We start from the raw sequence: 10,499 nt of genomic DNA, 5'->3' as shown, positions 1-10,499 counted from the left end.
GTGATGTATTTCTTTATTCCATCGAAACTTCAGAGTGTTATTTTTTTGTTTCTCAAAGATAATTTTCTTCTCTACATCATCGGTTATTAGCCCCCGCTCTCTCTTCACTCCTTTTTCATGTACTGAATTCGTTAATCAATATTTGTTTTGCAACAATGCATGTAGTATTAATTTGTTGAAAGATTGTTCATGTCATCATTGCTGTTATTTCAACTGTTATTATATACTTTCTTGTTTATCTAGAGTAAATGACCTGTATATTCGTATATTGGTTAGAAAGGTATAATCAACAAGTGGCGATCGTTAAACATCACTCAGACTTTATTGAATTTTTAATGAAACTGTTTTTTTTTTCTTTGGTGACTTGTTGTATTACGTTGTTACTTTTCTCTCTCTTTGTACCTCTTCTTCTTTTTTGAAAATTGCTCTGTTTGTAAATGAAATCTTCACATTTATCGATTAATTTCAGAAATTATTCTTGTTTCGCATTTCTATTTATTATTATTATCACTACTACTGTTTTTTTACAGTTCTCTTCAGTGCAAAAGTATTTCTAATATCTTGGACAAAAGCAATTACAAAACGATGATGATGCATGTGTACTTATTGTTTCTATGTATGTATTTTGTTCGTTATTCTTTTATCTTGCAATATATATATATATATATATATATTGATACAATATCAGTCGGTTTCGATTATCTGAGCTTCGTGAATACTGTGTTTGTGTGTTTTTCTGTGAATTTAATGTAGAATAGACAAAGAGAGAAAGAGATACACATTCGTTTATAATAATGAAATAATATTTATGATAAAAAAAAAAGAAAAACCATACTTTAAATAATAAACAGAAGATGAAATACTTCCACTTATCTTCACTTTTTTTTCCCGATTCTTTACTTTTTATACTTTTATTTTTCACAAAATGTTTTTATTCAGTCTCTCTTATATTCATTTCTGTTTCAATTCTTTCCTTTCGGAAAACCTGATTACTTTGGAGTTATTGTTACTGTTGTGTAGGTCGGATGATATTTTTGTCTCTTTTTTTTGTACAATTGTATTTATCATCAGTAAAATATTTCATCCTTCAATTAAATGTTTATTTAATTAAACTGAGTAAATATATATTTAATAAACCGGATTAAATACCATAAAAGCATATAGAAACTATCTCACTGTTCTCTCTTCTGTTATCCTGGGCTTGTTGATCGATTGAAATGATCTTATGTTGAATATTCTTCGTATGTCAGGGTTCTATAACGGTTTTGTTGATATTCATAATCAAACATTTCAGAGTTATTCCAAATATTTTTTGAAGCTAGTTACACTCAGAAACAGTAACTAATTTGTAGTTGATAATAACGTCATATGACTATAAACAGTAAAACCGAGATAAAAAGAATTACTGCTCACTTCAACACATCCATTTATTGTTACCGGATTTTTTGCTGATGATTAATCAGTTATAGTAAAAACACCAGTTCTCGTTAGTTTTCTAAAATTATGTGCTGATAATGCGTTACTTAGTAATGATAGATTGGAGCACTAATCATTTTCCCATGCATTCATACATTTTGTAGTTCTAAGAAGTGCGCACTACAACTGGACTACATTTACTTATTCTCTTATCGTCTAGATAAATTAGTAATAATTAGTAGACCATAACTTCCAAAAATTGTTTTAAAAATCTAGTAAACCTCTAACAAACCTTACGCTTTCCTCCACACGTCCAGAATAATCTTTCTCTGTTGTATTTATGTGATTACTGGGGAAGTCACGACAATTATGTATTTGTACCGGTCTGCTGCAAAAGGTAAACAAAATTAAAGAATAGTCTATTCATTTTTGTATTGCTTTTTGAATATTCTCACTGACGTTTAGGACTACAATTGATCAGACTCATTTTGGCACATGTGCATCCTGTGCGGATTGACTATATATTACCTGAAGTCACAACCATCATAAGCCGATATGAATAGTGACTAACAGTCGAATCTAGGACGCACTTTTCCTCTTAGTTCGGGCTCGTCAGCTGGATGTACCTGCATCCTGGAGTTGATGTTTACATGTGCTAATAGGAGACTGATTGATTTCAGTACTAAACATCAATGGGAAGATTGAGATAACTCATACAAAAATGGAACAAATTTCACCCCATTACACAAGACAATGACTATATGAACTCAGTAGCTAAGTGGATAACGTGATGGCATTGGAATAGGAATGTACTGGGTTGAAGTCAAGGAGTGAAAACCAACTCTGCATGTAGGTATATCCAGCTGATGAGTCACAAATAAGACTAAGTGCGCATCCCGAATTCCAATGATAGCCTCCGTCTATCCCTGCTTATAAATAACGATCAACTTTAACTTCATGTTACTTTGACTAGTAGTCACTGGACACTGATCGTTAATGCCTAATTAGTAATACTGGTTCGTTGCTTCTGGGTCGATTTTCTGTTAATATTTTTTTTCACTTACAATCTCATTCTCTTTACTTACATAGGATATAAATCCTTCAGTCCCCGTGAAAAACAGTCAAGATTAATTTCCATATCATTTCGCTTATCAGGACCTAATATTTGCAGCAATCAGTTTATCCAATCATCTATTTTCAGTAGTTCCGTGTAATAATTGTTAAAGCACCTTAGTTGCAACCAGTCATTCTCAGGTGTTAGCCCCGTCCCTACTACTACAGTCCTAGCGGCCGAGTAGTATCTTTAAGTAAAATGTCGAAAACATTTTAGTTCAATCTCTACCAAATGGATTTAATTGATTATTCCAAACAAATTTGATTTTTTTAAAAATCAATTAAATTACCTGCTCAACTGAAATTCTTAGATATTCAGTAGTGACAATTTCTGATTGAGTTATTCCATTTCAGTTTGTTTGCCACATGAGGATATGTTTTGTTTTTCCAAATCTTTGTAGAGAAGAATTTCAAAAACAATTTATTACCCTGTATTATTAACAAGACAAGTATTCAGTATTGTAAAAGTCCTTACTCAATAAGCAAGTAAATAAATAATTAATAAAAATTAGTCATTTCTATAGACGGGACTCCCAGTAATTTTGTTGATCGATTTTAAAAATAGGGGATTAATTAGTGTACTTTGAATCATTGCCATTCTTGTTAGTTATAATTGAAAGAGATATAAAGTAAGGCAAAGACTAAAATCCCATAAACTATGCACAACAGTAATTGATTAATCAGATTTATTATCATTAGTGCATTTTAACTACAGATTGACTATATTGATACCTTTAATATCTATTAGTCAATTATCAATAATGGTAGAAATGGATTGGATGTTTTCATAACACAAAACTGCTATTTCATAGTAATTAACACCTGAAGTATGCTGTTTTTAAGATATTCATTCCAACGGAATAAGGTTACCATTGACTTAAACTTATAAAATCCACTAATTATGTGGTCAAATTGATAAAGTTCACCTAGCTTGTGAGAGTCTTTAACGAAATTCTTAATAAAAATGCATATGTGAAGCTGTTTGAATAAAATTCCGGATTCATTACAATCTAATAAGGTGTGTACTGCATTTTATAAGGATGTATTGTTATTGTTTTTTCTTCATAAAGAGTACACCGTTATGCAAATGGTCTCATGTAGACGCAAGAGAGAAATATGATAACTCGAAAAAACTTAGAGTGATGAATGATGATGGAAAGGATTTGTGACTCAAATCGCTGTTTTAACTAATGTTTCATTCTCTGAACTAGGAGGTTAGATTTCGAGGCTTTTATTATCGTTTTGGACAGAATCATCTGTGTTTCATAAAAAAAATTGAAATTTCTAGGACAGTTCTGTTAGTTTTATATCACTTCTCCCTGTTTGCCTTGTTTTTGATTGATTGTCTCCATCCGACCTTGTTTTTTCTTTTGCTGTTCTACTTGATTGACCTATTAGAAAGTGACCAATTGACGTCTTCTATTGGAATCAATAAGTCGAGCGCATGTCAAAATGCTTAACAGTTTAGATTAACATAAATGACACCCTTTTAGAATTCCTTTGCCTGCCGTCTATGTTTTGTAAATCTAAATACCATCACAGAATTACCCACGTGAACCCAAAAACAGACCATTCGATCATATGTTAAAACATTTCAGAAATCTCCATAAGATTTTTAAAATCTTTCAGAATTATTATGTTCCATTTTATGATAGGAAGATAAATGCAGAAAAGTTAACAAAATAACATTCTGACTGGTGAAATCAGCAAATTAAGTAAAGTGAACTCTTTACCTACAGATAGGGAAACATAGACCCATTTGTCTAAATAGCGTCTTGGTATTTTAGCTGATGTCAGCTCGTGATGAAAACCCTAAATATAGTTCCTAACCCTAACCGTCAACTGTAAATCGTAACGTCATTTCCTCGCACTGCTTTATAACTTTAATTTAGCCCTATTAAGCAGGTGGACATTCCAAAGGTCACTTTAGTGTCGTTCAAATGTCGTACATAAATTATGGTCTCACCCAATCATTTTTTAAATCCAAGTTTTTTCTGTTATGATACGGTTTATGCTATAGAAGTTTCACATTTCAAGGGTCAGTCAAACTTAATTCCTTAAGTAATTTGGAAGATTATTGGATGTTTCAATTACTGAGTTTTGTAAGTCGTAATACGCTTATATCTAATGGTACAATATCGGTTTTTTAATCCTATTGGATAAGGGGGTTTCGTGGAGAATTTAGTAATTTTATATAGTTGAGATTATGAGTCAATTGAAGCTAGACCACCATGGAAAACCTGGAAGCGGGATCGTGGATGCGCACTGCTGTGGAGTCCTACAATAGGACGAAACGGCCGTCCAGTACTTCCACGTTTTTCATGGTGGTCTAGCTTCAATTGACTCATGATCTCAACCTATTGGATAAGTATTTTACCTCAAACATAAATAATTTTAATCAATTTTGATGGGCTGTAAGTAGACCCCCACTAAAAATCTGGAAGGATTGAACGGCCGTGAATCGGATTAAGCCAGAAATTAACACCGTTGGATGCCGGCCCAGTAGTCTGGAGACTGTTGTGCTTGACACAGATTCAAAGTGTATTTTTTCCTAACAGTAATAGATGATATACTGTTTGTTCAGCTTCTGCTTCTACTTTAAGGCCTATTATTGCACTCAATAAAATACTATTGTTTCGAAAAGCTGAATGTACTTGAGACAAAAAGCAAATGTCCTACAACCAATGTCTTTTGTAATTTTAGCAAAATGTATACCAATAAAACGTAAATATTTATGTTTTTCCTATTATAGTGCCATAACTTATGATTATAAATCCCAATGATCCTAAATATGCATATTCTACTTTTACAACTAGATTATAATCTTAAGTTAGGAAAATGCTTCTGTTTGTACTTTATTGTTTTAAAAAATGAATGTGTTATTTGTTGACTATTCGAACCCAGGACGAAACAGCCGTCCAGTGCTTCCAGGTTTTCCATTGTGGTCTAGCTTCAATTGACTCATGATCTCAACTATATAAAATTACTAAAATCTCCATAAAACCCTTTCTGATAATAACCATATGCTTACTAGTGACTGGCTTCAAGAGGTATTTCCTGGAATCTTAATGAGAAGCAGCATCCACATTAGTTGACTTATGATGAACAAGAAAAGTTAGATCAAGTATTTCTTTTAAAAGAAGTATGTTAGATTCCTGTTATTGATTTGACCTAATTAGGATAATTACTCCAGTTAATGTATCATTCAAACTGACATTAAAAATATATACCATAAACACAGAATATTGTGAATACTTTCTTACATAATGTCACTTTTGTATAGAAAAAAAAAACTAACAGCTGTGGTTAACAAAAGTTATAAATGTAAATGAATAGTCAGTTAGTTAAACATAACTACACTTAAATATTTGTCTCATTGTTCTCTATTTTAGTTTATAATTAGTTAAACATAAATAGATAAGCATACTTGAAATTTCACGGTACAACTATTTGTTTTCAATATTTTTCATTACATTCATTGGTATCAATTACAAGGTTGACTTCGACATATACATAGCCATAATTCATTCAGATGTTCTCTTTGATATCATTTTTCCCCAATTTAATAAATAAAATAACAAACTTACTAAATGTAGTTCAATCAATAACTGTGACTTGTGATGATATAGTATTGATGTGACTAAGTAGAACTCCAATGAATTCAAATAGGAATAAGGACGGAAAAGATTATGTACATCCATGAAATCATTGAATGCTGAACTTCATCATGTTAAAAATCTATACTTCATGGTTGGATTATTAGAGCTAATAGTAAACTATGGTTTATGTTATGTCGTAATAGCGATACCAGTGACAGAAGTTAATTCATCTCTTAAATCTCAACGTTTTTTTATATTTTCTTGGAAATTTCTTCAGTTTCATTCGTTTTTCTCTAACTATGTTATGCTGACAATAAAACTTCGATTCTTTTACTTTTCATTTTGCGAATTTCCTTTCAATGTGCAATAAGCTTAGCTAATGCACATGTATAATACCAGGTTTAGCAAAGTTTCTGACCGAATCTAGAGTTCGCGAATCAATCATGTCAGTTAATTGCTAAATTATCAAGCAAAACTAACAAGACGTGTTTTTGTTCATGAATTCCACTTTACCATTTGTAAGTTGAGTTAATCGTGTACATCGGTCCATCATTCAAAAGGACGATATAACAAGTAGGATCGTTGTATGACTCATTTTCACAGATGATTTAGATAAAATCAATGTGGTTTCTATATTTCCATATTATTTATTACTTTTTATTTATAATCTGTCAACACTGAGGTCGATCAAGAGTAAAAATATCGCACCCGGAAATAATATAAATTCCTAAACACTGGATTTGAATAACAGATAATTAGGAATATACTCGTACGCACTAATTACAGCTTACTTTTAAACCCCTCCTATAGTTAGCTTCTTACTCAGCATCTTAGTAGCTGAGGGATAATTTCATAGTCCTTTGACTAGTTCATTGCTATGATCAATGCAAAGCTTGAGCGGAGCAGTTTAACAAGTATGGAGGATGAGACTGTGTAAGAGGTTGTATTCTCACATACTAGATAAATATAATCAAAATTTCTGCGTATGTACAGGTAAATAAACTTAACCGAACAAGGAAATGAGAATAAAGACCAAGGCCGGGTGAATGATCAGCTTGTTCACTCACGATTGTCCACATTCGCATCTAGTTAACAATTAAATTTCCAATCATTTTTTGGATTATATCACTTCTGAGGTATAACGGTATAACTTACAAATTTCAAACTACGATTTATCATTTACTAATAATAAAAGGCACAAAAAATATATTTATTCAATCGTGATTTCTTGAACATCTTTTTTTGATGGTTTAGTACTCCCTGTCAATATTATTAGTCTAATCATTCTTTGATTCTCCTCTAAATATTGCACCACTATATGTATAGACCGTATTTTTCCAAAGAAAACTACTAGGAAGATAACGAGTGAATAAGCTATCACTGCAAAAGTTCTGTTAACACCTGAGTTTTGGTCGTATTGTATTTTAATTGTGAAACAGTTTGACAGCCAGTTATAATGCTTAATTAATAAGATATCCTTTCAAACTGTGGACAGTTTTTCTTACTTTTAGTTAAAGAGTGAAGATTTGTTAATTAAACCGATCGCATCTCTATTCATTTTTACCATACCTTATAAGATTGGCTTTCTATGCAGACAGCTTTTAATTTGATGTATAAGCTATCAGTAGACTTCAGTAACTCGTCATTAGAAGGTCAATATATGAAAGTAAAAAAAGAAGTGATTCAAAATTAATGTTTATTTGATATACAGAAGATCCAGAGACTATTTAATCAATAAACTAATGTATCTTATCCTATCTAAGCAAATATGTCTTCAATACTATTCAACAGTCACTGTAAAGTTCAGTATTATCAAATTAAAACTAAAGCAATTTCGAAATATTAGAAGTGGTTTGAACAGACGTTATCAAATGGTCAAAAGAAACTATAATCAGGAAATATCTTTATTTTCTAATTCTAAAGATTTTAATTTGTTAATAAATATATCCAATACCATATGAATAATAACTAATTTCGATTTGATAGATAACTAAACATCATAAACTATATACTATTTCTACTAGTTGTTGTGTATCAAGATTTCTACCAGACAATCACTAAAGTTTCGACAGTAATGTTAATACAAATGTATCCTTAGCTTATATTTATGTAGACAAAAAAATACATTTATAGAAGCCGTTAACCTGGTAATGTATAAATTGATAGAGGGACGTCTTTTTTCCGAAACGTACACTACGACAGACATTGTAGCAGTTCGTGATTCCTTAGTGTGATAATTATAAGACAGACAAGAAAACAGAAAACTGTTAATTTTTTTGAACAAAATATGTCTCGAATATCTAATTATGCCAAAAGAACATACTAAGCCAACTGATTATCTATTTTGTCACATTGCTTATGCTCAAATATTACCAAATTCAATGAAGTGCACATCTTCGCCATCATCTCAGGACAATTGTGTTAGGTGGATATCGGTCAGTCATGGTTGTGTCACACATAAGTAACAACAATTCATCCGTTTATTTTTCTATCATTAATAATTGTCATACGATATAATACTGATATATACCTGTTTGAAATTTTACTAACGATTATCGGTTTGACATTGAAATACTTGATATCACCAATTAGAATGTGACTGACTATGTATTAGGTTATAAATTAATTCTAAACCAAATTCTTGGAGGAGAAATATTAATTTCAAAATCCTGTTGTTGTACACTTTTCAGTACAGTTGACTTTGGAAACACAGTTTTCCAAGAATTATTTAAAAGTCTATCGTCTAAACTGTAGAATATTGTTAAAACTGCTATTGTCAAATACATATGTACCAATAATTAAGTTTACTGACTACGTTTTTCTAATATAAATTTAAAGAATCTTGCAAAATAATACTATCAAACATGTTCATTAACAAATTCACTTACTATTGTTTGTTTGAATCTTCCCATTGATGTTGAGGACTGCAATTGATCAGTCTCTAATTGGCATATGTGCATACTGTGTGTATTGCCTCGATATAGCCTTCATTCACAAGCATTATAAGCAAAGATGGATATTGGCCAACAGTGGAATCCAGGGCGCGCGAAAGGTACTGGGTTCGAGTCCTAGAGTGAACATCAAGTTTGAGATTCAGGTACATCCAGCTGAAGAATCCCAAATAGGACGAACCGCTCACCCTGGATTCTACTGCTAGCCACTATCCATCTTTGCTTATAATGTTCATTAATAGTTTAAACTTTATCTTGTTTTATAATTTTCCTTAAACTCTTGTAAATAAAACAAATTAAAGTAAATTCACAGACTATTATCTACTAATGACTTTTGGAAAAAAAATTTTTTGTTTTAATGTATTACGGTTAGGAATAATAATTATAAATTTGAAAAAAAAAACATTTTTAAATCTAGTGTTCAAGTAAATAAACTTTATTATAATATAAAATCATCTTTGAACTTTATCATCATTGTCCGAGTTTATTATAGTTAAGAAAATTTTAATCAATAATTGCGAAAATGTCAATCATCTATTTAAAAAAAATTTTCAAAAAAAAAAAATCAATATCTGGAATTGAACATAAACCATTTAATGAATAACCTACCTAGATATTCAAAGATAAATCACAAAATGTATACTATAGTTAATAATAATGTTGATTTAAATGATTTAAAACGAAAAAAAAATGAAAAGCTGATTTCTTGTACTACTCTTGTTTTAAATAGTCTATATATATTTAACCATTGAAGAATTCTTCTACTTTCATGTTTTAATTACTTATTATAAATAATGATTGAGTCAGATGTTAAAAGTATCCAATTTAAATCGATATTAACAATGATCTATCAGACTTAATTAATTTTAATAAAAATAAACATATGATCCAAAATATATAAAGTATGTTAAACTGAATTAAGCATATATAGCATGAAGAAGCCATATTATTTGCAATTTGAGAAAAAAAGAATACATGTAAAGTTTGGAATAGTAAATTAAACATTTCATGTTATTGTAAGCAACGATGAATAGTGACTAGCAGTGGAATTCAGTTTGACGTGCGTTACGTTCTATTTGGGACTCGTTGGCTGAATGTACCTGCATCTCAGAGTTGATGTTCACTCTGGGACTTGAACCTTTCTCTTCAAACGCCATCGCGTTATCCACTCAGCTACTGAGTCCTGATAGCCACTTGCTTGTGCAACGGGGTGAAGTTTAAATTCGCTTGGTATTGTTTGTTTGAATCTTCCCATTGATGTTTAGGACTGCAATTGATCAGTCTCTAATTGGCATATGTGCATACTGTGCGTCCATTGTTGCTTACAATGCTTGTGAATTAAGGCTATATCGAGGCAATACGCACAGTATGCATATATGCTAATAAGAGACTGACCAGTTGCAGTCCTAAACATCAATGG

Source organism: Schistosoma mansoni, chromosome 4, assembly GCF_000237925.1.
Source record: "Schistosoma mansoni strain Puerto Rico chromosome 4, complete genome".
Classification (NCBI taxonomy): domain Eukaryota; kingdom Metazoa; phylum Platyhelminthes; class Trematoda; order Strigeidida; family Schistosomatidae; genus Schistosoma; species Schistosoma mansoni.
Note: the sequence above shows the minus strand (reverse complement) of the source record.